Genomic DNA, 16,148 nt, shown 5'->3' with positions numbered 1-16,148 from the left:
GAGAAACAAGAAAGGAAAATTCTCAGGAAAATTTTTGGCCCGATACAAGAGCAAGGAATCTGGAAGAAGAGACCAACATCAGAATTATATAAATACACAGACAAGATTATGGATACAATAAGGAAAAGAAGAATGCAGTTCTACGGACATATCCACAGGATGAATGAAAACAAAATTTCAAAGTGAATTCTTAAAGTCATCAACTCAGGCAGGGGAAAAACAAAATGGATAAAAGAAGTTGAAGAGGACCTCAGACAAGCACACATTACAGTAAACGATGCAGAAAACAGAACTGAATTCAGGAACATCATCAAAAAACATAAATTTGACACCACAACACATAAGAGACCAGGATGCAAATGGACAGCGGAGCGAAAGAAACAACACAGTGAACACATGAAGAAAATTTGGGCTCAGAAAAAACATAAACAATCATCATAAAGGAATTCAAGTTCAAACGTTCTCTTAAATGGGAATAATCGAAAATAATAATAATAATAATAATAAGCCACCTTGGTAATAATTTTAACAAATAGAGCCTGGAAACCTAGATGAAGACATACTGTCTTGACACTTTCACCAGATTGACATGAGATAATGAGTATTAACAAAACCACTGATTTGAAGCTGGCTGATTGTAAATTGTGACATGGTCGTGTACCACCTGTAAGCTAACAGCCCCAACACAGTATAAAGAGGCCACCAGTCGATGAGAGCTCCTGCCAGCAGGTTAGCCTTGGGAGCCTGTCAGCTGACAGCAGAAAATTATGTGAGTGAAAGTATCTATTCAGTTAAGCGTGTACACTAAGGAGGACTTGCATTCTTGTCTGTAAGTACCTCTGAACTGTAGGTAGTTAGTCTATCATGGCTTACTTGTACCTTGTCACTTACTGTGTGATGTTTAATGGAACCCAAAGTTTCAATTTGAGCAATAAGAAACTGGCTCCTCTACACAATTTGGGACAAAGTGATAGGCCAGCAGGCTGTTTTTCTAGCAACTTGGGTATCTAGTAAGCCTCATCTATTTTCCACACTCATTGAATTTATGACCCAGTGTCTGTGCTCTTCAACATGTTCATGTAGACTCAAGAAGAAGCAATAAAATCAGACCAAGTTACCAATCCAGAAGGTCATTTTTTTCATTGCTAACTTTCTAGCATGATAACTGAGTCTTTCTGTACCATCTCCAACCATTGAGACCTGATAAACCTCAGTTAGACCCTGTTGCTGATTTATTCCATTGCATGAAACCACTCTTGTGCCAAAGAGTTGGTAGGTCTGAAGAACCCCACATTGCTTTCTATTCGACTGAGGGATTCATGAACATATGTTGCAACCCTCATTGGGTTATGACATATAGACTGGTGTCAGATGTGGGGTCCAGGCTTTGATTCCTGGCTGAGTGCCTTGTCTAAGAAGTGAGGTGCCTTTGAGTATGAAAGACAAGATTTCCTTTTAGGGAAACTAACAAGCTTTTGTCTTGAGACAAATTGTTTTGAGCATTCAAGGTAACTTGTGTACTGTAAAACAAGAAGAGCAGTCCTTTTAGTGTACATCAGTAACAAGTGGGAAAAAAGGAAGAACAAGACATCGTCAATACGTCACCTGTCCCATGCCACAGAATTATGGGACTGCTGTCAACAGCCCACCACCAGTAAACACTGAGGACACCTTTGCAAACACTTACACCAGCTGAGGTTGGGGCTGATGACACCTGAATCAGTAATACAGGCATTCCAATGCTCACTTTCACAGGACACTGACACACCACCATTCACCTGATCAACAAACACAGTAAGTGAAACATACTGTGGGATGGAGACAAGGTTTGTGACTGCAAGGAAGGACAAAATAACCTTTAATATGAATCTGGAAGGTAGTGAGTTCCTCACCCAACAAATAGCTTTATCTGACACATTCAAGTTAATTCCGAAAGATTTTGATGGTAGATGGTCTTAGCAAATTCATAGACAATTCTGATTAGCATTTGAACATACTCCAGGCCATGTTTGTAGTGTACTACTAACATTTGTAACTGAGATTGGGTGAGCTGCATGAAGTAAGTTACGCATAAGTGATTTAACCACAACCTGGGCAGATGTGAAGCAAATTCTGTGGGAAACATTGCCAAATGAGCAAGTCAAGTGGACACATTGCAGCACCAATGTTGAGAAGCTGTCTAGGGGGTAATGAAAGAATCAGACATTCTGGGGAGCCAAGTTCTAATTGGGAAGCATGCAAGAGCAGTATTCATACAAGGAATCAAAGATGAGAGGATTAAAACAGTTGTGAGGGTAAAAGGAGAGGACTTAACATTAGCACAAATGGTGGATATAGCATTGACAGATGAGGCTTCAGTCACCTCTTGTAAGGAAAGATTCGGTGTATCCGGTCACCTCAGAAACTGTTGTTTTAGATGTAATAAAGGAGGCCATCAGGTAAGGAGATGCACCATGGAAAGACACATCAAAGCATGCTGAGATCATCGCAGTGTCATGGAAAGCATATGGTCAACTATGTGCAACTGATGCAACCTGCAAATACACATGGTGTGCAAATATATGTGTTGTTGTTGTGGTCTTCAGTCCTGAGACTGGTTTGATGCAGCTCTCCATGCTACTCTATCCTGCGCAAGCTTCTTCATCTTCCAGTACCTACTGCAACCTACATCCTTCTGGATCTGCTTAGTGTATTGATCTCTTGGTCTCCCTCTATGATTTTTACCCTCCACGCTGCCATCCAATACTAAATTGGTGATCCCTTGATGCCTCAAAACATGTCCTACCAACCGATTCCTTCTTCTAGTCAAGTTGTGCCACAAACTTCTCTTCTCCCCAATCCTATTCAAGACCTCCTCATTAGTTATGTGATCTACCCATTAATCTTCAGCATTCTTCTGTAGCACCACATTTTGAAAGTTTCTATTCTCTTCTTGTCCAAACTATTTATCATCCATGTTTTACTTCCATACGTGGCTACACTCCATACAAATGTTTTCAGAAATGACTTCCTGACACTTAAATCTATACTCGATGTTAACAAATTTCTCTTCTTCAGAAACGCTTTCCATGCCATTGCCAGTCTACGTTTTATATCCTCTCTACTTTGACCATCATCAGTTATTTTGCTCCCTGAATAAGAAAATTCCTTTACTACTTTAAGTGTCTCATTTCCTAATGTAATTCCCTCAGCATCACCTGAGTTAATTCGACTGCATTCCATTATCCTCGTTTTGCTTTTGTTGATGTTCATCTTATATTCTCCTTTCAAGATACTATCCATTCCATTCAACTGCCCTTCCAAGTCCTTTGCTGTCTCTGACAGAATTACAATGTCATCGGCGAACCTCAAAGTTTTTATTTCTTCTCCATGGATTTTAATACCGACTCCGAATTTTTCTTTTGTTTCCTTCACTGCTTGCTCAATATACAGATTGAATAGCATCAGGGAGAGGCTACAACCCTGTCTCACTCCCTTCCCAACCACTGCTTCCCTTTCATGTCCCTCAACTCTTATTACTGCCATCTGGTTTCTGTACAAATTGTAAATAGCCTTTCGCTTCCTGTATTTTACCCCTGTCTCCTTCAGAATTGGAAAGAGAGTATTCCTGTCAACATTGTCGAAAGCTTTCTCTAAGTCTACAAATGCTAGAGACTTAGGTTTGCCTTTCCTTAATCTAGTTTCTAAGATAAGTCGTAGGGTCAGTATTGCCTCACGTGTTCCCATATTTCTATGGAATCCAAACTGGTCTTCCCCGAGGTTGGCTTCTATTAGTTTCTCCATTTGTCTGTAAAGAATTCGCATTAGTATTTTGCAGCTGTGACTTATTAAACTGATAGTTCGATAATTTTCACCTCTGTCAACACCTGCTTTCTTTGGGACTGGTATTATCATATTCTTCTTGAAGTCTGAGGGTATTTCGCCTGTCTCTTACATTTTGCTCACCAGATGGTAGAGTTTGGTCAGGACTGGCTCTCCCAAGGCTGTCAGTAGTTCTAATGGAATGTTGTCTACTCCCAGGGTCTTGTTTTGACTCGGGTCTTTCAGTGCTCTGTCAAACTCTTCACACAGTATCATATCTCCCATTTTATCTTCATCTACATCCTCTTCCATTTCCATAATATTGTCCTCAAGTACATCACCCTTGTATAGACCCTCTATATACTCCTTCCACCTTTCTGATTTCCATTTTCCTCACACTTCACATTTTCATAAAAATTATTATTCAGATATCACAAATTATACTACACACTTCTCACAAAAAATACGTCTTCTCCCTACAAGGACTAAAGACAGAGTCTATTAAATAGTTGACAAAAAATTGAAGAAAGTTTCCATCATTTGTCATTCACCTTCCAGTGTAGCAAAATACATCTTTTCCAACCCTTACAGCGGCTGTGCTAGTGTTTATCACCATCGGTTTATAACTTTTGTTGTAGCATGTTGGGGCTTTTCCTTATGGATGTATACAATTGCCTCCACACTGTGCGGTGACTTGCAGTGGAGGCGCATAGTGTTTTGTGTACACTACGTGTACGTCGCAGACATTTAAAACACGTTCACACTATTTCACAATTAACACTAGATGCAGACAGCTGGGTACCCCAGGAAGGGCATCCAGCCACCCCTAAAACTAACCTTGCCAAATCCATTCTAACCACACCAACCCTGCGACCGCTGCGGGACTATGGCATCAGCGAAAGAAAAAAAAAGTACTCATCATGATATCGACATGGTTGGACTGTTCCAAATAACAGAGAATGGAAATAGACACATGCTAACATTCCTGGATGCCTTCACAAAACTCGTTGTAACAGAGCCTATGGCACAATGGGGTGCCAATACAGTAACGTGAGTCTTGGTGGAGACAATAATCTTCAATTACAGAATACCGTCAGTACTATTGAGTGACCAAGGGACCAATTTCCTAAGTGACATTCTCAAAAGAATATGCCATTTACTGATGATTGTGAAGATTCAGTCTTGTGTGTACCACCCACAGACAAATGGTGCACTCAAAAGAATGGGTAGAATGTCAATGGATTACCTACTTCATTATGTGGGAACAAATTAGTTAAATTGGGATTAATGGATACATCACCACCATTGTACACGGTGATTATAATTGAAGTTAAACTTCCAAACACTGTAGAAATAACACCACTGGTCAGAATGATGTCACATTGCAACAGAATGTTATCAGAGAAGAGGGAAAATATATGGCAGAAGAAAAAAATAGTGTGAAAACTGATCAATAGGTGGTGTTGCATGTGTCAGAAAATGTAAATGTAAACACCTGTCATACATACGACCTATTGAAGTTGGTATAAACATGCTGGGTACATGGCTTTTCCTCTTTTTGCATCTGCAATGTTTGCCATGACTGTCTCAATACAGGATACTGGTCTGCAATACAAGAATGATGACTGTGCACACGTAGCTCTGCAGAAGTTCCAGACACTGAAGAGTTTTCAAAAAGGCGTTAGTCCAATGATTGCAGTGGGTCTGGAGAAAATGATTCAGAAATTCAAAAAGATGGGTTCTTTTGGTGTGCAACCTGGTAGAGGGAGGAAATGAATTGATTCGACATCAGTGGAAGCAATGGCCACAGCAGTGCAAGAGGAGATGAGTGGTGGTGTGCAAACGTGTAGTGCATGGAGAATTGCCCGAACACTGGACATACCAGTGAGTGCAGTGCATAAAATCCTATGAAACATCCTCCTTTGCTACCCATTCAAAATTACACATGTGCACGAGTTGCTTCCTGTTGACCTGCCACCTAGGGAGACCTTTGCTTTAGAATTTCTTGCTCATATGGAAGTGGACAATGATTGGCCGTGGAAGATTTTGTGGACAGACAAAGCCCACTTCCATCTGACAGGATATGTCAATACACAGAATTGTTGAATATGGGCAACGGAAAATCCACCCGCGTATCAACCAGTACCACTTCATCCTGAAAAGGTCACTGTGTGGTGCAGGTTTATGGCATCATTTATCATACAGCCATATTTTTTCAAAGAGACAGTTGCTTCCGGACCTGATACCTGTACTGTCACTGGTGAGCACTATGAGTGTCTTGCACAACCACACCATTCCAGCTCTCCAACAGTGTGGGTGAGTGGATGGGATCATTGTTATGCAAAATGGAGCACCTCTGCACATTGCAAATCTAGTTAAGCAGCTGCTGAAGCACTATTTCAGAAATGGTAGAATTGTCAGCCACCATTTCCCTACAGCCTGGCCATCCCGATCACCTGTGTGACTTCTGGCTGTGGGGCTATCTGAAAGATGTTGTGTTCAGTGTTCTGATTGGAAACTTAGTTGCATTGAAAGCACGCATTGGGAAACACATTCTGAACGTGACCCAGGAAAAACTTTGATCAGCTGTGGAAAATACTGTTTCTTGATTTCAACTTTTTGCAGAAAACAGTGGCCAGCATATTGAACATGTTTTGTGCCAGTCACAAAGAAATTAATAATCCGATTTGATTTTGACTAATGCTTTTTATGCAGTTTTTGGCCTCAGGACAATTAAAAACCAAGGTGATTGATGCTTTTTACACAGTTTTCGGCTTTGGGACAGTTAAAAACCCATGGGAGTGATGCTTTTGACATGGTTTTTGGCCCCATGACAATGAAAAACTGATTTTTCCCATCTGATGTGATATGACCATGCTGTGGTGGATGGTCTTACGTAACTAACAATATCACACCTGTACACCCATGCACACAGAGTAGTACAGTTTGTTTGATGTCAGATGTACACCTTAGGCATTTTTGTATGATTCATTTGGCATTTGTAGTTGGTCACTATTAAATTATGATGCTTACAGCACCATCTGTTGCTACATTTTGTAACTATTTATTTCTCTTCTGCCATGCATTTTCTCCCTTCTCTGATAATATTCTGTTGCAATTTGATGTCATTCTGACTAGTTGTGTTATTTCTGCTGCAGTTTGAAAGTTTAACTTTAATTATAATTACCCTGTATTTAATACCACAACACATTTCTTGACTCGTTCCACCTCATTTGAGCTGTTTTTTGGTAGAGTATGCAACATTCCTGGGATGCTACAGTGGGATCCTGCCAAAATGCAATACATCTCTGATTACAGAATTAAAGAAAGGGATGCACCAGATGCATCAGGTAGCAAGAAGTTTTAATAAGGAATGTAAGAAAAGGGACAAGGAATACCATGATCGCACATAAAATCCCAAGGAATTTAAGGCTGGAGACAAAATATTACTATATGACAAAAGTATGGGAAGAGGGAGGTCAAAGAAGTTAAAAAGGCAATGGAGAGGGCCCTTACATGTTATAAGGATGCATTGACCAAATGTAGTTCTGCAGTTAACGAATAAGAAATTCATAACTGTACATGCAACCAGACTAAAAAAGTTCTTCTAACTTCAGACTGTGAGGCTGTGAAGAAATTGAGAATGGTAAAAACTCTATATAAAATCAGATGAAGAAAGGTCTTGCATACCCATGGTATAGGAGAGGGGGACACTGTGATTGGTTCTCGGAGACAGGCCAGCCCCCCGATCACTTTACTTCAATTAGCCTAACCCTGGCAGCAGTAGTGAATGGGAGGAGGAGACACAGAAGAAAGATGACAGCAAGAAACATAAAGTTGGATCATAAATGTCAAGAGAGTAAAGCTAATCCTTTTCACTTTACAGATGGCCCCAAGTTCGATTGTGCTTGGAGCACTTCTGGTAAGTGGGTCGACGACAGCAACCTCAGTCCATTATAAGCTGGATAATTACCAAATACAGGATTTCTGCCCCTCCCCAGGAGAGTACTACAATGCAGAAAGGAAGGTCTGGATCATCAGTGTCACTGGAAAATTGTGACTTACGTAAATTAATGGAGGCTAGGGGAAAAAGCCAACGAGACAATATACATAGCACAAGCCACCATAGAGCATTGAGGCAAATGGCTCCGAATAGCAGGGCTAGCTACTATAGAAGGACACACTACAGAGAATGTGGTAGAATGGCAGAAAGACAGACTATAAGAACCAGAGGCATTGATTAAGCAGCTGGCACATCATGAACCACAACCTAAGTGAGGACTCATGAAATTCATGGAAGCAGTGAGCAAACTTTTATTCAGTACCTTAAACAAGCAAGATGCCAAGTACACTGAAACCAGAGTAAAAAAAGTGGAAGAGAAACAGAAACAACTCCTGCAGTTAAGCCAGGAGGAACTGATATTAGCAAATATATATATTTTTTATGAATATTGGCAGCCATCGTGAATGCATGGAAGGAGCTGCTAGACCCACATATAATTAATCCCGTGCAGGAAATAAAAGACCTTTGAATGATAGGGATGACATCAGTGACAAGAAGATCCCCCTAGACCTCGATGAGGAGAATAGGTGGGTTGCAGTGAACAATAGGAACTGATGTAGTCATAACCGATGCTTACCTAGCATACGTACTGAAAATTACCTTAGTGGAGAATTAGGTCTCTAATTTGTACAGGGTATTAATGGTATGTATACCTAGCTCCTGAAGCTGATAGATGCTAATAGATGATGCCAAGCAACAACATGCAACTATACACCAGCATCAGTTAGATGGCAAAGAAGGAGCAAAAGCCAAGAAGATAAACAAAACAGACGTTTGCAACCAAGACAACAAGGAAGTGCAGCTCCTGTGAGAATAATCTGTTGAAATAACTGAAGGAGATTGCAAATAACTGCATCAAGAAACCTATATTGGTAGCAACCAGCATTTGGACCCCAGTAGGAGTAAATGAATGGCTCTATGTAACCTGCAGAGAGGTGAGTTTAACTTTTTATGCAATAGTCGTGTCTTAGAAAGTGTATGGGATAAGGTGATCAGACTGTAATATGTACACAGCAGACCGTACAGACTGAACGAGTGCTCCAGTACATACTACCCAATATTAACATGACCATGAAAAAGCTCCCATCTGGGACTAGAATACAGAAAGACAGTCAGGAAGATGAAGAATGGTAGTTCCCCTATACTGCTCTTTTAATTAAGATCAATATTATCAGGCTTATTTTCATACAGGGGAGAGGTGATCAATAATATTGGTAATTGTTAATAGCATTGAAAATATTTTTATTAAAATTATCAGTATATAATGTCTCATCAGAATAATGCAAACAGCAAAACAGTGATTCAGGGAAATCGTGGAGGGTTTAACGTTAAACCATGTGCGAGTGTTGTTAACTCTCTTGTCTTGTTTTCTGTGCTCTGAATAAGTCTATGTAGCTGCAGCATGTGATATAGTGGGCATTTCCGTGTGATGTGCTACAGAGGGGATCAGGGCACTTTTGTTAAATTGCAAGGAAATTGACTGTAGTTAATTTATATGGGGCAAGCTTTTGCCATAGGTCACAGACTGAGAATATCTGAGGAACTGTGTGCACGAGAATAAGTTGCACTCAGTATTAACTTCTAGTACATGCTGAATAACTAATAATTGAATCTGTGGACTGTATGAAGGGATGGTAAATTGAATGTAAGAACCGGACTGGACATCTAGCTTTGTGAAAACAGAAGTGTACAAAATTTAAATGACTATATCAAAGTACAGTAATGGACCATAGTCCTTGCTATAATATTGTTGAGTGACAAACTATAAAAATCACGACATTTTAGTTGCCATAATTGCTGAGAGTAATTTTAGGATCAACTCTGCTTTTCCATCTATACCAAGTGCAATAATTCATGATCATTTAATTATTATTCAATGTTGTTATTAAAAAACTAAAGTGATTTCCATAATATTGTGTGTTATTGAATAATAACTAACATCCAAAGACGTTACTAACTATATTGTCTTCGGTAATGCAGTAACAAATGAAGGGTGACCAACTGAGCCAAAAAGCTAACATTAATTATCATGAAGACCCAAAATTTAGTCGCTGTTACAGTGAAGTTGTTCATGGCTGATCCATCTGAGGTACACAGATGCAAGTAAAATCCAGGCATATACAGTACATAACAACATAAATGTGTATGTCAGAGAAGTCGACGACAGCAGATCGACGGAGGGTGATTACAACTGGCGCCCAGTGTGGTGCTTGAAAAAAAGGTATGAAAACAATTATTGTGTAATAAACAGTGGTGAAATATAATTGTTGTGATCGCATAATGACCAGTCATGAAGGCTTCCAATTATATGTTTAATATTCTCCACTACGACAACCCACGATGCACGCGCAATGACATGAGCTGATTGCAGATGGAAGATCGCATCTGCAGTTGCAACCAACAATGAAATGCCTACCTCCGGGAACTACAAATCGTCAAAAGCTGTATGGAAGGTAGAAAATAACTGACTTGTGTTACTGCAGCTCGGACCTGTATTTTTAAAGACATTTTATTACTGGCTGAACAGTACCTGATTGTGCTTCCTTTTAATTTTAAATGCATGGATAATTGAGGGGAGTCCGTGATGCAGAAACTATGTAAGTAGTTAGAGCTATATTTTATTTATTGTGCATTATTATTTTGGTGTTTTTCTGAGAGTGTGTATTGAAACAATGAAATGGGGATACCATTTAAAGTCGAATCGAGATACAAGACTAGGGACATTGAGGAGAGAAGATACGAGCAAGGATGAAAACTGTGTGGAAAATTTAGATGTTAATAGGACAGAGGATTTGTTGGAACCTGAAATGTCAAATATGAGTAGAACTGGTTTGGTAAGGAGTACAGACAATACTGTATGTGATGAATTTGAAACTGTAGGAACTTTTGAGGAAAGTAATCATGCCAGTGTGGTCAGTATCCCATATAGAGTTATCAGTTTCAATAAGCTGTTTAAATTTCCAGTGAAATCAAATCAGGAACCAATAGAGCTAAGCAATGTGATCTTAGAGATAAGGCCTTTAGAGAGGAAATTTTAGAGCAAAACAAACAACTCGGGATTAGGGAAAGGGAACGAGAAATGATGCAAACTTGCAGAAAAAGCTTTTTGGGAGGAGATGACAGAATTGTAGAAACAATGAGATTATCAAGACTAAGAATTTAAGAACAAGGTACTAAAGATTGTTAATGACCTAGAATCATGTACTAAGAAAAGGGATGAATACTTATCTTCTGAGGTAGATAAATTAACATTAAGTGTAAAATCTTCTAATAAAATGAATGAAACATTGCAAACTTTGGTCTCCAAATTAGAGAGGAATGCGGAGGTAATAAATAAAGAACAGACTAAAATAACTGAACAGATCAATAAAGTAACCAAACAAGTAGAAGATTTAAAAATCACTGGGCAGGAGTTTATTAATGACTATCTTAGTAAACAGATGACTAAGATAGTGGAGGATTTGTCAGAATGGTTAGAAGCAAAGGTGGGAGAAATTCACATGCAAGTTCAGAATGCTACCTAGAATGCAATGCAACAGAATAAATCAAATGCACCACGACGTGAGGACATAGACAGCGTGGAACAAATGAAAGCAGAATTCAATCTTATTATAGTAACCAATCATGTGTCAAAAGGTGAAGGTAGTCTAAAAAGACAAAGCCAATTTCAAAGATATCCAGTACCATATTCCAGAAATCAATCGCCTATTAGGGTGTGAAAGTGGGGGAGAGTGATCATAGTTGCAGTTGAAGTAGCAATGAGTCGTATCTTGAAGATCGATATTATGATTGCCGGGGGGCTGTTTCATCCTCTAAGATTGATCACAGAATTTTCAAAGCTAGGCAATTTCAAATATTTTCGAATGACAAAAATGTTATACAGCCAGTGGTGTTTATAAAAAGTTTCATAAATGTATTTCCCCTATATTGGAAGGAACAAGATAAAATACACTTTATAGTGTCAAAGACATGTGGAGAAGTTTCACTGTGGGCATCAGAAGCAGCTGGAAGCTGCAGAACCTGTAGATATTTTGAAAAATTATTCATCATGAAATATTGGTCGCAAAGCAAACAACATTGATTATGGAATAAAATTTATAGTCCAGAATTTTACAACCCTAGGAAAGGGACTTAACGAAAATACTTTGATAATCCCATAGTTGCAGAGAGGTTATTAAAATTCTCAATGGAAAATTACCAGTTTGTTTACGCTAGAAATTAATAAATAGACCAGATGACAAGGTTGGCCAATTTTTGTCAGTTATTGACTCCCTGGACGTAATTCAGGAAGATGCTAAGAGCAATTGGAATCAGTTTCTCTGTACTAATTGTAACCACTCTCAAAATAATAACTGTTGAAGTGGCAATAACAGTAACAGAAAGAGTCACTATGTTAATCGAAATCAGAATACTAAGTATAACAATCAGGGTAGTAGTAGTCAGCCTGGAGATAAAAATTATATCAAAGTAATTCTAATAACAATTACGGGGATAATGGACAAAATCGTAGTAATCAAGCTGAGTATAGCAATAGAAATCAGCAGAATCAGAATGGACACAATTCAAATGCTTTTAACAGAAAACAAAAGTATGAAGAGTAGTCAGGAAAGGAAAGACAAGTGCAATACAGGACTGTTCAGTGAGGTAATGGACTGAATATTCAATGAGAATCTCCCACTAATGTTGTTACAGCTATTGGACAATTTGTACCAATGTCCATAATGTCAAGGCCTGAGAATATCTCACAAACAGTAACAGTGAATGAAATGGTCAGAATTCTGGGGTTCGAGTGGTGGTGCTTGATGAAACGGGTAACCACCAAATAGATGAGACAAACTAAAACCAGCTGCCCTGAGCAGGAGAAGAGACGGGTGTCCATAAAAATTCTAAAGGGGTATGTATTAAGGTATGATGATGGTATGGAAATTTGAGAAGCGCTCTTAGATAATCCAGGAAAATTAGATAATAATCCTACTGAAGTGGTGCAAGCTGTGGTTAAAGTTAAAATCTTAGATGAAGGTATTAGCATCTTGTTGGACACTGGAGCAACTTTTAGTCTGATGAATATGGGGCTACATATATTGAGTAGCAAATAGAAGTTGCCAGTATTACTGGTAGCCACATATACTTTGTCTGGAGCGTTAAGAACACATTCTCTACCCATAAGGGCCCAAGTACAGGTAGAAATAGTAGCACAAGGGAATGACTTATTAGCACCTTCTTGTTGGCTCCTAATTTAATTTACCCATGTATTTTGGGATGGGATTTTATGCGTGAACGAGACTTAACAGTCGACACTGCAAAGGGTGTGTGTTCCTTAGCTAGTCTGGGATGAGTTGTTGAGTTACCATTAGTACAGAAACTGGAATTTCTAAACAAGATATGTAATCAAATTAAAATAAGAAGTAAGAAGGCTAAAATACTCTATTTCTACAATATGGATCCCATACATTTGATAACTGATCAAGGAGAGTAAAACTTCAATGAACTTATAAATGTTAAAATTGCAAGCCGCACACTTTCCAACTGCGAGAGAGCATACGTGACAACCAAATGGGAGATATTAGCTGTGGTATGGTCTCTTAAGAAACTTAGATAAGAGTATTTTGTTTATGCAAAAATGGTTGTAATACGTATATTGTGACCACAAGGCTTTGACCTTTCTTAAGGCAAGCAATATTCTTTATTCAAGGGTATTGAGATGGACTCTAATATTACATGAACACCAAATAGAAATAAAATACATTAAAGGTAAATGCAACATTGTAGCTGATACTTTATCTTGATTATCTTGAGGGAGTGGTGGTGAAGGTCAGCTAATCAAGCCAAATCAGAATTTTAAAATAATTGTTATACAAAACATTCCTTTTAAGAATGAGGTAGAATATTCATGTGATAACATGTCCAAGTTACAGCAACAGGACCCATACTGGAATAAGATTATCTGTAATCTATGGAACAACATTAGTAATTCACTTATGCTAAAGTATAAGTTATATCTAAATATACTATTTCATAAGATTATGGATGGGGAAGAAAGATGGAGAGTGTGTAATCCAATGGTAATGTTTACACAGCTTGTATGGTATACCCATTATTCATGGGGACACTTTGGTGCTAATAAGTGTTTGGAGAAATTGAAACAATACTGCTTTGTTCTCAACATGAAGAGGAAAGTATTTGAAGTCTTACATAAACGTAAACTATGTCCAAAAGTTAACCCTATTTGAAGATTCTACGAATGTATTCTTTATGATCTACTAATGCCAAACCTATGTTAAGTAAACTGGTGAATAACTACATTCCAAATGTAGACAAACCACAGCTATATTGACCAACAATGCTTCATGTTATGTTAGCAAAACGTGGTATGAATGTATGGATAATTTAAAATAAGACACATCTTTGTTTCTTGTTACCATGTTCAGGCATCGCCTGTGGAGCGGGTATTCCAGGACTTCAATAGGTTTCTTAGAACATATATGGAGAGAAACCAGTATAGATGGATAGGATACATAGGTATGTTTGAAAAGATCCATAACGAACTGCCTTATTCATCCACACAGTGTAGCTCTGTAGAAATAATGTTTCACAAGGAAGCATCAAAGGTTGAATTAAGAACTTACCAAGAATAGCTGATCCCTTAATCGACAGAAATGTACTTGTTAGTAAAGTTCAGCTAGCCTTTGCACAAAGCTGTGATGTTAAGGAAATGAAAGTATCATAGGAAGCTAATTAAAGTTAATACACATAATTTGAATGATAAAGTACTCTTACGGAAACACGCCAAGTCATTTGTGGCGAAGAAGGTGAATAAAAAATTGCAACATCTATATACTGGACAGAGTAAGATAATCAAGATTCCACATCTGGGCAGTTACATATTGGGAGATATCCATAATGTGGAAAGGGGGGGGGGGGGGGGGCTCGCCAAAGGGTTATTCCCTCATAAAGATCTGAAGAAACATTGTGAATGAAAAGAGAATGAGGGAGAAGAGTTTAGTTATTGTCTTTAGGATAAGCTATATTTTTTGTGTGGTTTCATGTAAATATAAGGAAACTTTTATAGTGTGTATTTTATGTATGGTTATTTGCATTGTTAGTGGATTTGTGTTCTAGTATTAAGTTGAATAATTGCCTCAGATGTAAAGTCAGTTTTGTGAGGCAAGTTATGTTAAAAGCACAATGAGTGCTGAGGCAGTATCCAGTATGTAGTGTGAGGACAATTGTCCTAAAAGTTAAGAGTCAGTTATTTCCTATTTATTGGGGGGTGATCCTAATTCAATGGAACAAATTGTGTCAGTTTCTGCAATATATGATCACTAGCTGAGACTGACCTTGAGGACAGAGTCTTGGTACTATACTTAGTGATCTGATGATATGTGGCTGTGTGTTTAACGATAAACATACTGTAACTGAATCGCAACACTTGAGACAGATGCTTGGTCAGTCGTATGTGTTTGGAGCTGAATAAAAGACAGGATCTGCACTCATGATGCACAGGAAGTGGTTAATTAAACGTCATCTCATTAAATGTTTTGAACTGAAAGGACAGGATCTGAGCTCAATGGGGGACGTTGATTGATCATGTGTTGTGAATGTATGTGGGTAGAACTGAAAAGTTGAAATCTGTTCACATACCTAGTTGCGCAATTATTTGATGTAATTAATGTGAGTGTTACTATAAAATGAACCTGCTGTGATTCTGTATTTAATAGATGATGATCCAGACTCTATGTTAAGAGCAGTGTGGTGAGTGATTTGGTGAAAAATAACTAGGATTAAGTTTACTTCATGAACCTCATGATCACTTGAGAAGATAACTATTTTAAATGTGATTAATTACCATCCTATTGTCTTGAAGTGATGCAATTGTTGCTACCATATATATGCACAAATTTTATGTTCCCTATCTACAGTATCCATGAGACTGAGTTGTGCGGATAGTTAATTTACACGGGACGGACTTTTGCCACAGGTCATGGACTGAGAATATCTGAGGAACTGTGTGCATGAGAAAAAGTAGCACTCAGTATTAAATTTTAGTACATACCAAATAACTGACAATTGAATCTGTGGACTATACGAAGGGATGGTAAATTGAATGTAAGAACCAGACTGGACAGCTTACTTTGGGAAAATAAAAGTGTATAAAGTTTAAACGACTGTATCAAAGTATATCAATGGACCATAGTCCTTATAATAATATTACTGAGTGACAAAATATAAAAATCACAACATTTTTGTTACCATAATTGCTGGGAGTGATTGTAGGATCAGCCCT

The sequence above is a fragment of the Schistocerca nitens genome, chromosome 2 (assembly GCF_023898315.1).
Source record: "Schistocerca nitens isolate TAMUIC-IGC-003100 chromosome 2, iqSchNite1.1, whole genome shotgun sequence".
NCBI lineage: Eukaryota > Metazoa > Arthropoda > Insecta > Orthoptera > Acrididae > Schistocerca > Schistocerca nitens.
The sequence above is the reverse complement of the archived record's forward strand: the minus strand, read 5'-3'. Positions refer to the sequence as shown.